Source organism: Phyllostomus hastatus, unplaced genomic scaffold, assembly GCF_019186645.2.
Source record: "Phyllostomus hastatus isolate PE091 unplaced genomic scaffold, TTU_PhHast_1.1 phas_contig_34, whole genome shotgun sequence".
Taxonomy (NCBI): Eukaryota; Metazoa; Chordata; class Mammalia; order Chiroptera; family Phyllostomidae; genus Phyllostomus; species Phyllostomus hastatus.
In genome coordinates, this window is record NW_025333857.1 from 26,661,895 (window position 1) to 26,680,359 (window position 18,465).

At 43.7% G+C, this 18,465-nt stretch overlaps 1 protein-coding gene across 2 annotated transcripts in view; it reads left to right on the forward strand.

Moving 5' to 3' along the window:
• The first annotated feature begins 14,975 nt into the window (after positions 1-14,975).
• PUM3 (pumilio RNA binding family member 3) overlaps positions 14,976-18,465 on the forward strand; it is a 43,543-nt gene continuing 40,053 nt past the window's right edge. The window contains exons 1-2 of one of the 2 annotated variants that reach the window (XM_045840942.1): positions 17,660-17,675; positions 17,766-18,042. The gene's annotated coding sequence lies outside the window, so the exon portion shown is untranslated. Of the gene's footprint in view, positions 15,180-17,659; positions 17,676-17,765; positions 18,043-18,465 lie in introns of those variants that run through there. The other variant, XM_045840943.1, reaches the window with a different exon arrangement.

The window sequence follows — 18,465 nt, forward strand, 5'->3', positions numbered from 1 at the left end:
TTGATGTTTTTGTCCCCATTTTGCAGGAGATCCAAGAGGATAACTTACTTGGCAGCCAGGGAGGCTACGAGCTAAGCTTCAAATCCACCATATACTCTGGTGGGCTTTTCCCCACCAGAGTGTAACAAAAATTATCCCTAAACAAGGCTATACACCCATGCATAACAACCTCTGCTTGTCCTTAATAACACATCGCTAATCACATTTCATTGTCTGTCTTCTCCATTAGACTGCAAAACTTGAGAACAGAGTCCAGGTTGCCTTATTTGTTCAGAGCCTAGCACCTTTTAGGCCCTCCACAAGTTATTTATTGAATGAATGAATGAGTGAATGAATAATCAAACGAACAAACAAATGAACAGAGCCATTGTGCCATTGGCCCATCTGTTCTATTGTTTTCAGCAAGTTCATCGTCACTTTGATTGTTTTTGTCTTGCCTGGTTGGCTATACTGCCCAGAGAAAGTTACACTCACACACTGGCTTTACTCCAGGGACATCTGAGCTCATCTTTTTCCCAGTTCAGAGGAGCTTCCAGGGACCTTCTTTCTTTCCTTTTCCTCAGAATATTTCTGCAACTGAAAGACTGACTGAGCCATTGGCATGAAGAAATTAAATTTATGTCTGCTCAGAAATCCCCAGCCACAGCAGCTTTGTCATAAGTAGGTCTCAGTGGAATATTTCTCTTTCCCAGCAAGTCAAAGAGAAAGGAAGAATGATTTTCATTAAGATGTTTCACCAATCGATGTCTTTCCAGATGAAGCTAATGGCTCCCCAAACACGGGGAACATCCCATCACCTCCCGTCAGTGTTGTGATAGTCACGTTACTGAGTCTGTGACCGGAGCCTGTGGACCGGCGTTTCTCCACCTTGGCACTGTTGACTTCGGGGCTGGGTAATTCTGTATTACAGAGGGCTGTCCTGTGCCTTATAGGACTGTAGCAGCATCTGTGGCCGCTACCCACAGATGCCAGGCACGCGCACGCACACACAACGCCTTCCCCCCATGATGACGTAATTGTGTCAGCCGGCCTGGACCACAGTGCCCGGCTGTGTTGTCAAACATTATGCTGGATGTCCCTGGAAGGGTGTTTTAGATGAGACTGACATTTCAGTTGGTGGACTTTGAGTAAAGCAGATTGCCCCCTGCAATGTGGGTGGGCCTCATCTAACCAGTTAAGGCCTAAACAGAACAAATGACTGCCCCCCGACCCTGAAGCAAGAAGGAATTCTGTGAGAAAACAGCCTTTGGACTTGGACTGCAACAGCAGCTCTTCCTCGGTCTCCAGCCTGATGGCCTTCACCTGGAACTGCAGATGTTGGACTTGCCAGCCTCCACAAACATGTCAGTCAATTCTTTAAAATCTGTTTTTCTCTTTGTATGTATAAAGATCTCATTGGTTCTGCTTCTCTAGAGAATTGTGACTAATCCCCCCAATACTGATACTCATCATTCCCCAGAATGTCCCCAGGCATTGCTGAAGGATGCCTGGGGAGCAGAACAGTCTCAGTGTGATCCACAGCTGTGCACAGATGAGGCTGGCACTCTCTTTGGGCACAGGTCCTAGAGAGGCTGACCTGACTAGAATAGTCTGGAACCTAGAGGAAGCTAAAATATCTCCTGGGAGGTATTTTCTGCATGTGATTTGGTTAGAGTTTGTCCCAAGCCTGACCTACAAGCAGAGGTCTCAGGAATCCTGAAATAGCTTAAGCTAAAACTAATCAGCCCTCACCTTGAGCCATAAAATCCTCTCTTCTAGAAGAACTGTATTATCTGTGCCTGAATTTTAGTTCAAAGAGAAATGTAGGTGATCCATCTTTGAGTCCACTCCTTATAAGCCCTCTCATTTACAGGGCTCTCTCTCAATTATGTTGAAAAATAAAGTATTACTTGGAGAACACGAGCCATAAAGTAGCTAAATCAAGGTAGATTTTGGATGCTTATAGAGGGCAGCTGGGAGAATCAGTTACCAAAAAAAGCAAAGACAGATAATATGGTCATTAGTCCTGAGTTGTGGACCTTCTCAGCCTAAGTCCTTCCTGAACACAGTGCTGGGCAGCTCCGAAAACGCCTGTGCTGATGGCAAAGCTGCTCCCTTCAGAAATGAACGTGAAGGGTTCATTAAATGACATGCGAGCGTGAGAATGGGAGTATTTCTGAATTTGCATATCATTTTAAATGTGGTTTGAAATATGTTCCTATCATTAAGTAAATATCACAAGGAGACATTGGCTACTTTGCCTGTATCTATAAAAAGTTAAGTAACCAAACAGGCCCAAAGGCACTCTGGGGGATTCTCTCGCTGGCCTGGCTGAGGGGCGAGCCCCATGGATTCGAGCGCGTCCAGCATTTGTCAGGGCAGAAGGATCCCAAGCACAGCAGCCCTCGCTTATTTCTCCCTCTTGTCCCTCGGCTTTTCTCCTCTTCACTTTTTTCTCCACGACCCTTTCCCATTTTTTCATCCTCTTCTTCTGCTTCATTCTCTTACTCTGTCTTGTTCTCCTGGCTTTATTCACTCTCCTTTCTTCCTTTGTAGTCCTTTGAAGTACGTGCCATTGACACAGCTCCAGCCCCTCGGTCTCCTGCACTCGTTCTTGTCCACATGCCAAACTCTGAGGGGAGGGTGGGAAGAAACACGGAGGAAGAGGTAGAAAAAGTCAGTTCTTGTCAGGTCACCGAGAAGGTTAGCGTGTGGGAGCGCACGTGGGGATGGACCAGGTGTGGGGAAAGTGCAGAGGGCGGTCCCTACCATGAACTTGGCAAATATTGTTCATTGCCTCCCATGTGAATCTCAGAACAGGGCTCCCCACCACATAATTTCAAAAAGCAAACAGAAAAACCAAAGTAAAAGTTATATCTTAGCTATTCCTTCTACTGCAGGTATGAATTTGTTGCAAGAATCAACATTTTTTCTCTTTAAACCAGATGAATTTGGCTAAGCTCTGCCCCCACCCCAGGAATAGTGAGTATTTTCTACTGGGTAACTGAATATTTTCTAAGTGGTTTGTGGAAACCACTTTCTCACTTATGGATCATAGGGAGTTCTACAGGTGTTCAGCTGCCCATAAAATGGAGGTGCCTGGGGCCCCTAATTTTTAGTTCAAATGGTTGCCAAGACAATACCCATTCCCCGAGCTGAGACCTTCTGAGGCAGGTGCTTCTGCTTCACGTCATAATCCCCACATTTCAGGAGCCCCGCCCTCCCCACCCCTGCCGGCACTCTGCTTCCCATCCCACCCTTGCCCTCCTACCACCTGCTGTGTTTTCCCTCTGGGGATTCCAGCTCCGCTCTTCCAGGAGCCAAGGTTTTTTGTCCTCCTTCTTTCCCTCCTCTCCTCCTCTTCCTCTTTTCTCCCCTCCTTGACTTGCTGAGGAGCTGAGGTGTGAGGAAAGGGGACACAGCTGTGAGAATGAGACTAAATTAATGCCTCAGTAAGTTATTCTCCCATCCTTCTATTTTCTGATTTTCAGACTTTGGAGAGTTTTCTCAAAAGCTCCTGCTTGAAATACTTGAACAAACTGTTAGGTTATTTTTACCTTATTTTTTTAATCTCAGTTATTTTTTAGTATTGTTTCTGGGTTTGCATAATTTCTTTTTTTAAGGTTATACACTTATAGCTATTCTTTTTTTAAAAAAGATTTTATTTCCATTTAGTGAGGGGAAGAGAGGGAGAGAAACATCAATGTGTGGTTGCCTTTCATGCCCCCCCTACTGGGGACCTGGCCCGCAACCCAGGCATGTGCCCTGACTGGGAATTGAATCTGTGACCCTTTGGCTCACAGGCTGGCACTCCATCCACTAAGCCACACCAGCCAGGGCTCATTATTTCTGTATTATTTTTTCTTTTGTTCCCATTATAAAAAGGTGCCCAAAACAAGCAGGTCTGGAATTAGGATGAATGTTGTAATGCTCTTGCCTACCTTTCCTGGGTCCTTTCCTAATATGTGTGATATATAGGCATTATAAAAGATCAGTCCTATGAATATTTATTTTCCTTAATGTATTTAAAAGAATGCACGTGGGATCAGGCCAACAACTTCCTGAGGTTGACTCCAACATCATTAAATGGCCAGAACTACTTGCTGCCTTATAAGGCAAGAGTCTGTAAGACCAGTCCTCGCAGTTTTGCCTCTAGAAAACTCAGCCTGTTCCTTCCTTTCACTCCCTGCTGTCAGCACATTGGTCTGGACTCATGTGGCTCTCTGTCTAGGGGACTGAGACAGCCGCCTGTCATTCCTGCCTATAGCTAACCTGCCAGTGGCCTGTCCACACCCCCCACCCTCACTTCTCATCCCACGCTCTCTGCCCCTTTCCCACAGGTGCACCTTTGTCTGAGGGTCTCTCCAGTGCCACCAAAGCCTTCCTGGTGCCCATATAGTAGGCTGGAAGTTCTGGGGAACACAAGCCCCTGCCCTCAGGAAGAGCCCTCGACCCCTGACTGGTGGGAGTTCACACACAGAGAGCCCACCTCCTGGAGCCCTCGGGTGGGCGGCCTCTGAGGTGTACGTTCTGCACTGGCTCCCCGAATCCCACAGGGAGATGAATCTCCAGTGATCCACAAAGATGAGCACCTTGATGACAAACCTGGCTGCCTCCCCTTCCTGTCTTTCTCCCTCAGTCTCATACTAGTATTTCCTGGCATCACCCCCCAAATCAGTTATGTTTACTTGAATCGTGGTTTTAGGGTTGACTTCTGAAGGAACTTACTCTGACACTGCTTCTCATGCTTACCCCCACAAAACCACTGAGGTACGGTCTTGTCACATTGAACTTTCTTTAAAAGTTCAGAGAGATTTTTTTTTTAAACTTTGGAAACATCACCACCTTCACTTAGAAATCTTTGGCAACTTCCAGCGGATAAACAAATGGTCTTGGTTTACGGCTGAGACTCTGTACCATGTGGACTTTCTCTGCAGGCTACAGTCCTGCTGCCCACAGCTCCCAGTTGCAATGAAGGTTTCCACCCCTTGGGGCTGCTCACCCACCTCAAGGGGCACAGTGCTCACACTGCCCCCCAGGCATCTGCTGGCGCTGCTCCCCCCCCATGAATGCCCCTCCCCCACTTCAGTGTATCTAAAGCTGCCAACCTTCATAACCATCATCCCTTCTCTGAACCGTTTTGCTGAACACACCATGACTTTGGCACTTTGCCTCGACTTCTTAATTCTGATATTTACCATATTTTGTTTACTCCTATCCTGGCCTTACCATCTGGGCTGTAAAATGCTCCTAGGGAAGTTGAACCACTTTCTGTAATACCCAGAATTCAGCTTCACACACAGTAGATAATGAGGCAAAATTTGAACTCTGCCATTTATTAACTGTGTGACCACAAGTGATATATGGACCATCTCTCTGTGCCTGCTTCCTCATTTGTGATATATTTGTGATAGATATAATACTTCCTACATAGAGTTGTGGTAATGATTTGAGTGACATGATAAATATGAAAAATTCTTTAACATCTATCAATACTACACAAAGTTAGTCATGGTAAGTGGTTGGCAAATACCTGCTGCTGGAAATGGGAATCATAAAGTGATGTAAGACTAGTTGTTCCCTGGGGATAAAGAATGTGAATATCAGGAAAAATCATCAAATATATATGTGTGTATATATATACGTGTGTGTGTATAACATTGAGTTTTATAGAACCAGCTCCGGAGCGGTAGATAGCATAATCATATCTACTTGTATAGTAATTAATTCTACTAAATCTTTTACATTTGATGTCAGATCATTTTTCGTTCCTGCTCAGAACCCTGAGGTATCTCATCTTTTTCACTCATAGTAAAACCTAACGTTCTTAAAATGGCCTAAAAAATCTTCCCACTATCTACTAACCACTCCTACCCTCCTTCTGACCTCGTTCCCTGTTGCTCTTCTCCCACAGCTACCTCCAGCCATGCCGGCCCCTCCCTCTTCCTCAAAGACTCTGGGTGTGTGGGGTGCTGATTCCTGGCTCAGTCCCTCGAGCTCATTCTCTCCTCTGCCTGGACGGCTCCTTGCCCAGACACACTCAGCAGACTCCCAAGCCTCTCAGTCTTTGCTCACATCTGGCCTCAACAAGACATACTCTGACCAACTTGTTTAATATTTCTAACTCACCCACCTGATTCTCTCTTTACCCAGCTCTTTTTTACTGCAGTGTTTCTAACATATCATACCATGAATGTATCTGTTGTTTGTTTTTATTTGATGTTTATTGGTGAGGAGTCTCAGTTTTGTTGACTAATATATCCCAAGTACCTAGAACGGTTCCTGAGACAGAGTAGCCTCTGAATAAATATAGTTGCTAAATTTGTTGGCTAAGTTCTTACTGTATGCCCATGAATAACATGGCTATGATCCCTACACTTGTGGAATTATAGTTTAGTGATGACGCTCATTTAACAAATGTTACTGACAAACAATTACATGCTGGGCAATCTGTCAGGCCTTGGAGATATTGCAGCAAACAAAAGATGGTTCCCTGCTCTCAGACAGCTAATTCTTGTGAAATGATTGGATGATGTTATAAAAATATGTGTATTAATATACATGAAGTTATCAGCCACCAAATTGAAAACTCTCAATTGTTGTTTCAGTGGCCTGTCTCATGGGCAGGCACTAAGAGCTCCCTGTCTTGCACATAATAAATCTCAACAGTGCAGTGTGCTGGGACAAACATTGGGCTGTGTAGCTCCCCAAAACCTCACTTCTACTTCCAATGCTATGCCATGTTTTGATTCAGTAGCTTATATAATTTATGGTCCAAGGAATGTTTTTTGAGGCCTTATTGCTTTGAGTTGCTAAATACTAGATAGTACATCAAAGACTACATGCCAGAAATCTTGTCACCCAAAATAGAAAAAAGGGCACAGGATTAGGCTTCTAAAACCCTGATTATAGTTCTGGTTTCTGTCCTGGTCTTGCCACTGAACTAGTGATGTGACTGTGGCAGATGGAGTGCTCTCAGGTCCCCTTCCAACAGAGAACCTCCTGGGTACCTGAGAGGTGTGGTTGGCTGAAAGCCTCTGGCTGTCATGTCTTTAGGGTTTACCACAGCATTCAAAGCAAGTCACAGCCCTGACCTGTGTTGGATGCTCAGTTGGTTGGAGCATCATCCTGTGGACCAGAAGGTCACAGGTTCAGTTTTCAGTCAGGCTCATACCTAGGTTGCAGGTTTGATCCCTGGTGGGGGCGCATATGATAAAGCAACCACTCACATCAATTTTTCTTCTCTCTCTCTCCCTCTCTCCCTTCCTTTCTCTCTAACACCAATGGGGGAAAATGTCCTTGGGTGAGGATGAAATAAAAAGGTTAACAAACAGTCTCCTGGGGCTTCTCCAAACCAACAACAGAACATGGCTAGGGTATAAGAGCCAGGACTTTCCTTCCCAACTTGGGATTCTTCCAGTGGTCCGCCTGTGCTTTCAGGCTCTCCCAGCCTGCCCACATCTTCCTCAGAGCCTTTCTCAAGGTCTCTTCCTGCACAACCCATCCTTCCCAAACAGAAGGCAGAGCTTCTCCCACTTTCCCTCTTTCCTTCATCACTCAAAGGCAAGTCCCTGCATAAATCTCTTACATTTCTAACTCCATTCTTGCTTTTTCTTCCCAGAAAACTTGAAATAATACAGTTGGTATCTTTAGTGGTTCCAGAAAGCTGGCAATGAGATGGGATTTTGAGGTGGATCACTCACCATGGGCTGGCAAGGAGGATCACCATCCAAGTGGTATGAGGGGCACAGCTAGTCCTTGGCACATGGTGGTTGCTCAACTCCAAAAAAAAAAATCACCACTGATGACCAGGAGGATGTCTGCAGAAGAGGAATGCCTTTGCCTATGCAATGGTTTAGGCATTGGGAAGTTATGTTGTGGGTGGGAGGCTTTGCGATGTCCATAAGGATGGTGGAGTTGGGGGTTTCCTGCAGAGGTAGGAGAACTAGAAATGGTTAGTCAAAGGCAAATGGTAGACCCAGGGGCATGTTTGGAAGATTACAAAAAGGACAACTTGAGGAGCAAGTCCTGAATCTCCTGAATCTTTTAAATGCTCAGCCAAGGTGGTCTGTCACACTGAAACCAGTAACCCGGTTGGGAAAACCTGAGACCCTGAAATGTGGGTGACGATTTTGACTCTGCTGACCACCCTGGCACTGCAGAGCTGGCAGAAATGGCCCATACATGCTTAGTGAGAGTCGGACTTCCCTGTGCAGGAAGACATTGCACAGGCTTCTCCCTGCAGGACGACAGCTCCCCCAAGCCCCTGCCTTTGCGAACTGTCCCCACTGTTTCTCCTGGTGGCCAGGCCAGGGACTGGGGGTAAATTCAGCATAAGCCAGCTGAGGCATGCTGGTCCTGCTGAGTGAGAAAAGCAATTATACCCCAAAAAACCTTCAAGGACTGGCCAGCATATATACCATCAAGAGCAGAAGAGTACCTAGGTACTGGACTATGAGGTTGCTTGACCAAGGGATTCAAAGGTAAAAGTAAACAAACAGAAAAGCATTGACTTGGGGTCAATGTTTTGGGACTTAGTATTTAACCCCATAGCAAGAACCCTGGGAGACGAGACAAACACATTCCTATGTGGCTTTCCTGAGCCTGGAGAGCAAAGCTGAAATGCCTGGGTTGTCACAGCAGATGGTAAAATAGGATAAAAAATAGACACAAAATAGGATCAAAAGCAGTTCATATTCCTTGGAATGAACACTAATATTCACTCACACTTTTGTACCAGGGCTATGTTAGCTCACCCACCTTCTTTCTGAATATAATTCAAAGAGATCTGGACCACGCAGACATTCTGTCAAACTTTGATCCATTACATAAATAAAATAAAGACATGGCTTGTATGCTAGAGACCTTGGTAAGAAACATGTATTCAAGAAGGTGGGAGACACACTACAGAAATTCAGGGATGGGTCACTTCACTGAAGCTTTTATAAAACCTAAAAGCCAGGACTAAAAAATGAGGTGCATATTTTTAGGGTCGGGGCATGTCCCGACATCCCCTCCAAAGTAAAGGCACATTGCCTCATCTTGCATCCCTAACACAAAGAAGGAAGCACAATGCCTGGTTGGCCTCTTCAGCTTCTAGAAGCCGCATATTGCACATCTGAGAATTCTGCCTCCATCCATACACGAAAGGACATGGGAGGCTGCCGGCTTGAAGTGGGGCCTGACTCAGGAAGGTGCTGTAACAGCAGGCCCAGGCAGTAGGGAGAGCAGCCTGCTCACTTAGACCAGAATGTCTGGAAGGCGTCCTGGTGGGAGGTGACAGCGGTGGGAAGAGATGCAGTTCATCCCAACTAGGAGGATCACAACCCAGGGCCTTGGGGTTCCAGAGCCAGGTCATGCCATCTGGACTGAAGAATTATACCATCTCAAGAAACAGCTCCTGGCATGTTGCTGAGCCCTGACAGAGAATGCTTGACTGTGAAGTGCCAAGGGCCATCCATCGATAAGTGCCTATGTGAGCTGAGTTGTGTTTCACCTGTCAATTCAGAAAGCCAGATGGACCCAGCAATGATCCGCTGTAAAATGCAAATGGTGTATCAGGGCCTGAGCCCCAGTAAGACCCAAGGGCATGAGTTAGCTGCATGAAAAGGGAGCGCAGACCTCCATGCAGCCCACGTGATGGCACAGCCCCCCTGCCTCTGCTCCCCTTGTGGCCATGGAGCAGGGTACCGTGCAAATAGCTGCAGGAGGAAGAAAAAGCCCAAGCATAGTATTCAGATGAGTTGGCTTGGTTTGTGAGTGCAAACTGAAACTAGACTGCATCATTTTAGCCTTGATCAGGCTGAAATACAGTGATGAGAGGAAACTTCCCTGACAGCCAGGCAGGGTGCATGACCATCCACTGATGCGGAAGGAAAGTGGTGCGGTGTGGGATAGGACTTGTGGATCACATGACCTCCTCTGCTGTGTGGTGTGTCCCCTATTCAGATGCCACGTTATGTGGCATCCATGCCTAAGCATGAGTCACTTCATGAACTTCTTGGCAGTGGTGCTGGCTCAGGCTCTGTGGGCAGAAGCCCACAGAACAGGACTCTGTCCCTTTGAGGAGAAACTGCTAGCTCTTCCCGAATGAAAGGAGCCCAGTGTCATCAACTGACCAGCAGGTGGCGTGTTGGTCCCTTTGGGAAGTAGTGCCAGATTAGGGTCTCAGCAATGGCTTTCCTTGCTGGCAGGTTCTGCTTCAGAGGAGGCAGTAGTTAGATTGGTAAGTGGAAGTTCATGCTATAGGGCCAGTGTGTAGCTTCCATCCCTGCCATCCCATTCATGTGCCCATCGTACCAGTTTTAGAGCGGCCCATGCTGAAAGCTGACTCATGTCAAGGGGCTGAGCCAACTGGTCTACTTGGTTGTTCAGTGTTCACAACATTGAATGCCTTTCGATGGGTATTAACATGTGAAAATGTTCACATTTCATATCTACTCCCATACATCCGTCCACATGCCTTTACCTTGGAGCTCCTTATCTCCCATTGTCTTTTTCCTTCCAGGCCTCTGACAGCTTGAGGACCACTAGCCAATGATTAGAAGACTGGTTCCCGGGAATCCCTGTGGATACCAGAATCCATGGATGGATGCTCCAGTCCCATGTGTAAAATGGTGTAGAGCAATGAATAAGTACCTCAGATCAAGCCTAAACACCAAATTTAAACAAAAAACTTAACCCCCCCGCCCCCCAAAACACATGGTTTTTATCCTAGCTAAAAGCCAGAGCTGGTCTATGTCACTTGAGGAGTTACGTTTTTATAAAAATCATAGGACAGTTTTAGTGCTCTATGTATACATGATAATCTGTGGGCTTTGAGTGATATTAACTAATCATTTTTATTTCTCCATCACAGGCTGACATGGTATTTCAGTAAAAGTGGTACTTTGTGCTACAATCAGATAAACTTTCATTTTGGTCACATGATCTTCCTGCTGCTCCTAAGCATTTCACCGAAGAAAGTAAATTAAAGCAAGGTAAATTTTGTGTTTACTAGACAGCAACCAGAATATTATGAATACACAGTTAATGTCTAGGCTATACTAGTACACTTTTCAGCACATTTATGGTATTGAAAAACATAATCCTCTCTCCTCCAAAGCAATTCTTTTTTACTGAAGAAAAAATGTTGGCAACTGCTCTATTTCCATGGATTTATAATTCTAATAGGTCCTGAAAATAAAATCCAATCTTTGCCAAAACCTCACTTATGCTTTCTATCAACAACTTGCCCTTTATCCCTGCTGGTGCATTTTGGAAGCACAGAAATAATGCCAATTTATTACAAATCCATTCATTAGAACCCTAAAGAACTGATTTGGGGGAAGGGAGATGTGTGGTATCTGACACCTAACACACTTTATTTTTATGGGAAAGGGAAAAATTGCACAACATCATGAAGAATTGTACAGTGCAAATACTTTCCAGAATACATTTGAAAGTGTATGGTTCAAATTTAAACCATTTTCAGTATCTAATGTTATTAAATCACTACAGGAGGCCTCAACGAACAAGAGAGATTACAGTTATGTCCAAGACATTCTATTTACAGAAACAAGCGCATTATACATTTAATTCTTTGATTCTGGTGAGTACAAAAGAGGGATCAGAAGATTGCAGGGTTTAATCCTCACTTAACTAGAAAATCAAGTCAACAACTTTAACTCTATGCCTTAAACAAGTAGCTCTTAATTTCAGCTTCACGTTAGCATGGTCTGGGGAACTTTCCAAATTTTCAATGCCCAGGTCCCACTCAGACTAATTAAATCAGAATTACTGGTTTGGATTTTTGCTTTTTAAACTCCCCAGGTGATTCTCATATGTGGCCAAGATTGAGATTCACCACCATGGATACTATAATTATTTTAAGTTTTAGCTTACTATTATTAAATTTTAAGTTTTAAGCCAGATTAGTTTAAATTACAAATTAAATCTCTACTGCTAGATGGAGGCATATTTGCTAAATGACCTTTAATTTTCCTAGAGTGCTGGAAAAGAGTGAAATCTAAGTGCCTGGTTAACATTATGTCTGATGGACTTCCAACCATGGGGGTACCCCTGTGACACAGTTTTAGGCACTGAAATAGAAAGGAAACCTTGCTGGTTCTTTTCCTTCTGAGATAAAAGGATAGCAGCCTACTGGGGGAAAAGTGAATTTCATTCTTTTCTCCATTCTTCTAGCCCTGAACTCTGATATAAATCCTGAAACTGAGAAGTACATCTTGCAATCAGAAAGCAACAATGAAACAAGCCAGACAAAGACAAATACTGTACAATCGCACTTGAATGTGGAATCTACAAAACCAGAACTCACTGAAGCAAAACACAGTAGTGGTTGCCAGAGGTGGAGTGAAGAGAGATTATGGGGTGAGCAGGGAGGATGGATGAAGATGGTCAAAATGTACAAATTGGAGGGAAAGCAGCTGTGAAAATGAAGTTAACAAGCTGAGCATGGTGGATCCTGGAATCTGTGAGAGAACATGAGTCTCTGAGACATTGTGGAATCTTTGAACTAGACCAGGGAATTTCAACCGTTACACCACAAGAGGCACTCTGGTGTGCTGCAAGCATTTTTTAAAACATGCAGAACCTGACTATTTAGTCAGGGGCACTGACCTCTTTTGTTTTAGATAGTCAAATTAAAAAATGACAACAGCCAACACAATGATAGCCACCTGGTATGAATGAACCAAAATTATACCTATTTTTTGTCAGATTGGTAAAAAATATATGATTTGCTGTGCTACAGAATTTGCTCAATTCTCATTACTTGCAGTCAAAAGCATCTCTAGTAGACACTACAGAATTTGCTCAATTCTCATTACTTGCAGTCAAAAGCATCTCTAGTAGACACAAGTTGGTTCTGTCTCTGTCAAGCTATGAATCACTCCACATTTACTACTGGCTATTAATTTTACAGTTATTCTCACTTTTGAGCCACAGAGCAACCCTAAAAGATAAGTGTTGTTATTCCCATGTTACATATTCAGAAACTGAGGCCCATACGAATGAACTGTCTTGTCCATGGTCATAAAGACCTTGGACTTGAAGTTGGATTCACTTGATTCAAATGCCAACCCTCTTAATTACATTGATGCAAACCTCTTGAATATGTAGGAGGGGAGACCCCCAGAAAAATGGAACTTATTTATAAAAATATTGTGTATTTCTTCTTACATGTTTAAACTTCAGTCACCTTAGGACATATGACATTTAGATTATTAGATATTTGAAGAATTGATGGGTTTAACTTGGTTAACTGCAGAATTACAGAAGCTCTGTTGCTGTTCTGCAAAACTACAAGACACTTTCAGTTCACTAGAAACAAAAACACTCAAATCAATCTACTTTTTCACAGCATAAAAGACTTGAAAAATAACATTATGAATATTAATCTAGGACTTTGGTATGTGCCAGTTTTTGTCTTCTCAATGTAAAGGCACAGGAGTAGTAGGGTTTTAATGTATATGTTTAAGACAGCTCTGCAAATGTGTCTGAGAGGATGTGAGGTGCTGTCTTCTGTGGCCCTGAAAATACAGATGTGTCCCTTCTAGGTACTGTGTGGTAAGGTATATTTGTGAAGTATTTTTTGTTTTTGCTTTTGGGGTTTTTTTTGGGGGGGTGTGGCTAGCATATACCATACTATTTGCCTAGTAGGCACTGCTGAGATACCTGCAATTCTTGCACTGTATTTGCTTCTCTTGAGCATTTACTAGAGAATTAATGGATTCAGGAAAGCAATACAGTGTTTGGAGTCAGGATCACCAGATCAAAACTACTTTATTTCCTCTTTTTACATAAGATAAGGGGAAAAGATCTACCGGTAATTGAACTGTTCTTATGAGACTTTAATGAGCTGGAATGCAAACATAATGGCTGAGGCAGACAATAGGTACTTATCGAACATCTGCGTGTTGAGTAGTGGGATAGGTGTGCTTAAAGTAACCGTGGCCCTGCCCTCAGGAAATCTAGAGAATTACCAGGTCTTGAAGGGGCAGTAAACTGTGTCATTTGGAAAAGAGTAAAACCTGAGCTTGACACCTCTGGTATCAAGTTCCAATTCTTTAATTTTCCAGGTGGCCCTGCAGAAGGTATCTGAGAGTCCTAGCACCAAAACCTGTGAAAGTGACCTTACTTGAGAAAAGGGTCTTTGTAGATGCAATTAAGTGATCACCTCCAGATGAGATCATCCGGGGCTATTCCAATGGGCCCTAAATCCCATGACCAGTGTCCTTATTACAGGCAGAAGACACAGAGAAGAAAGCCATGTGAAAACGGAGGCGTGGATTGGAATCATGCACTCACAAGCCAAAAGGTGCCTGGAATACCAGGAGCTGCAAGGGGCAAAGGTTTCTTCCCTAAAGCCTTGGGGAGGTGCATAATCTTGCCAGCGGCTTGAGTTTGGTCTTCTGGCCTACAGAACTGTTATGAGAACAAATTGTTTGACACGAGTTTGTAGTGTCAGTTTTCTTATCTGTAAAATGTGGACACTATCCTAACCAGTCCCATTTTCTGAAGTGGAAAATGGGATAAATGCAGTCGGGCAGAGGTTAAAAATGACAACATTTATTGAGCGCTTATCCTGACCTTTCACTCTACTGAGAGCTTTCCATGGATGACTTAGCTGTCTCTATTTTATTAATCAGGTAATCAAGGCTCAGAGAAATTTAGTAATTTGCTCAAAACCTCACAAGTAGCAAGCGAAAAAAAACACGGGTTACAATTCACACAGACTCCCGAGGTATCGCTTTTAGCTTCTGCCCTAGACTGCCAGAAAGGATACAAATTAACGGACTGTAAAAACGTTAACCATTGTAGTATTAGTTCAGGTTAAAGGATTAACCGAGCCAAGCCACTGGTTTCAAAAATCTGGTCAGCCCTCGCGAGAAGGCGCTGTCTTCCCGGACGCGGAAGCGACAGGGTTAATTACGTCACTTTCAGGAGCCGCAAACACGTTCTCGCCGACGGATCTTTCCAAGGGCCAAAACGCCTGTGTGGCACAAGCTTCGTTCTTCTAGAGGAGGTAAATAAGAGCGGACCAATAGCAATGCCAAATTCCTGTTTTTCCGGGTAATCTCCACCCTTTAACCCAATCTCCCCTGCGGAAGAAGAAAAGAGTGGACACGGAGGCGGGGTAAATCCAGGAAGCGGAAATGGTGTTGTGAGTAGGAAGCTTCTGACTGAACCACACGTGTACGGTGAGTGTGGCGGGTTTGGCGGCTGTTCTTGGTAGGGATTTGCCCCGTGCCCGGTGCTGGAGTGGGAATGTCTCAGGGTTGCCAGCGAGGCTAGAGGTGTTCACACCTGTCACTCGCTGGGCAGTCTTCTGTCTTGTCTATTCTGGGAGTTTGGAGGTTGATGGGAGCTTGGCGACCGAGGCGGGTTCAAGACTCCTTTCTACTACCTTGTCCTGAGAGTGCAGGACTAGCCTGACTACCTTCACGCCCTAAGCTGTCCCACGTTAGTTGCGTTCAGCTTTTCTTATCATACGTTTGACAGGCATCCGTTCTGCGGATCAGTGCACAATCAGTGCACAATCAGTGCCAGGTGCTAAGTTTACAACCTGAATGTACAGTTGCAAGTTCTGACTGCTGCGAGGGAAACTTACTGGGTACTGAGATGGAGGACAGGGAAGTCTGAATAAGTGATCGTGAAGCGGGTGTAAAGTTGACAAGAGGCAACTCTGAAGTCTGAAAGCCCAGAGGAAACTTCTGCAAGCGCAAGTAGTAACTGGGGCTGAGTCCCTGAGGTGGGAGCTATAGAAAACGAACCAATGTAGTGAGCTGGAGGTACAGCGATGCAAGGTAAAACTAGAGGGATGTGGCCATGGTAGGGTGGTAGGGGAGTTTAGATTTTCTGAACAATGGGAATGCATTCCCATTTATATAAAACAGCAAAGGCTTGTAAGCAAGGGAGTAACATGATAGGCCTTGGTTATTTTTAGAAAATGTATATAATTTGTATTGCTGGTTATATAATTGGAGATTATTGATGATGGTTGGATTAAGGTGGTGGTAGTGGAGCTCAAAGTTGGAAAGTTAGAGGTATTTTTTAAGGGGATTGAAGAAGACTTACTGAAGGACTGAATGTAGCAGACAAGGGAGAAGGAAATGTCAAAGGTAAACATGGGATTTTTCTTTCCTTGAGCAGTGGAGTGGATGATGTGTCATTGGCTGAGATGGAGGAGGGGGTGGGGTTATTGTTTGGGTGTTGTTTGCAGTGGAGATAGAGAGTTATGTTTTGGACTTGGTATTTGCAGAGAAGATAAAGTTAAAGAGTTATGTTTTGGACTTAGTAAGTGTAGGGAACATAAATGGGGGTACCAGGTAGGCAGTTAGATGTACAGGTCTGGAGCCCAAGGAGATGTTCCTAATGGAGAGACCTCAGCATAGAGAGCCAGGGGATTGGATAAAGCTTGAGGAGAGAGGGGAAGACTTGAGGAATGTCAACATTTTGAGGTTTGGTATTGAATGTCTACTACCTTGAAATTGCAATGCTAAGTTTGCTGAAAGGAGTTAAAGAAGGATTAGTCAGATGTCCCTCTACCTCTGGGAAAGCTCTACCATTTCCCCCTCACAAGGCACAATCTGGCTTTCAGCTCTGTGGCCCCCTGAACACTTCATATATACTTCAGTTATACTTAAAAACATTGTACTATAGTTGGTAAATTTGTATCTTACAGTGCTGGCAGGTTAGTAATTCTGAAGCTATGTGTGTGTTAGTATTGAGCAATACACAAATTGTAGATACTAGAGGCAAGTTTCTCACTGTCAAAGAAGTTACAAATAATCAAGAAAGGAAGAGTAGAGAACCCTGTAGCACTTGATTAGAATTGGAGACACCAGTATGAGCTTATTTAATAGTTACGGAAATAGAGGTTTGTGTGTGCATACAGGTTAGTTTGCATGCACATGTATAGTAATCCTGTCTGGTTAAAAGACAGGAAGCTACCTGAAGCAGTGTCACCGCCTGCCCCCCCCCCAACCCAACCCCCACTACAGTAAGCACACCTAGCATTCATATCCTGGTTTTTAAATACCATCCTCAGTAAAAGGAATGAGGCTTTCTTGGAGAAATGGCTGATTTCATGGCTATCACAGGAAAAGTACAAAGGGAATTTAGAACAAGTACCAGGAAGTAAGGACATGCTTAAAAAAAAAAGATGGAGCTTGTCAAACTGTCACAGCAACCTGAAGGATTGTCCACTAGCCAATGTTGGAACAGTTTGAGCAGCAAAATAACAATACTGTTAGGTTATAACCCCAAGTAATAAAATATCTATGAGACCACTCATGTAAATAAATTATTAAATAAATGAGGAAGAAGACACAAATTTTCTCTATAGAAGAATTAAAGGTAGAGCTGTTAAGGGAAATAGAAAGTCAACACTAAAACACCATAGTAATTGGTGGAGGCAGGATTCACTGGAGAATTCTAAAATTATGGGGAAATACATAGAATATTGCATAATTGCAAAATGTATCACCCAAAACATTTACTAGTTGCTATGCTGATTTTAATATACATATTTTAACATTCATTAATATTTCTCCATGGAGGAAGTAAAACTTAACTCTTCTCCCCTTCATTTTGGGTGAACACAGTGACGTAATTCTAATAAACAGACTATGGAAAGAGACGCATAGTAACTTGATGGTGGAGAAACCTGGCACACAGTACTTGAAGCCACCAAGGTTAGCATTGCTGGTCATGTTGATACGATGTTCCTCAGAATGTGACGTGATGTCAGGGCCACTTTACCTCTGTGGTATTCCTCCCCCCAGAATCCATAATGCCAGTCTAATAGTGAGAAAATACCAAACTCCATGAAGGATATTCTACAAAGTGTCTGGCCGGTAGTTTTCAAGTGTCTCAGTCGTGAGGAACAAGCAAAGACTGACAAAGTCATAGAAATACGGCATTGTGTAGAGAGAGATCCTGAACATGTGCTAGACGGTCAACTTTAGAAATTTAGGAATGAATTGAATGTACAACCTTGGAAGGCAGAGAAATAGCCAAATGACTTTCGCTGTTGACATACTCTGCATCCAGGAGCCTTGGGTGAGTGAGGGGTTATCTGTTACCTGCTCTGTGTACCACGGGGGGTTTCTGTACCCGGAAGTAACCTGTTAGGCAGATTCCTCAAAATATTAAATGTTTCAACGTGGTCCTATGTTGGAGGTCTCTGAAAATCACTAAAAGAATAACAAACATTTGAATTAGGTGTTGTTTTAGCTACATAAGGAACTTTTAGATAATTTTTTATTTTCATTTATTAAATTTGAATATACGGTAAGTGCAGCCTATTGTTTGTCTCTGACTTTTTAGGGTGGAGACCCAAGAAAACAAATGGTAATGTCAGTTTCTCATCACAAAGTCTTCCCAGGTTATAAGAAACACAAACATAAATAATGGTCTATGTGTAGCCAGTACTGTTGCTGAAGTATTGCCTCCAAACTATCACACATTAGTCAAGGTATACAT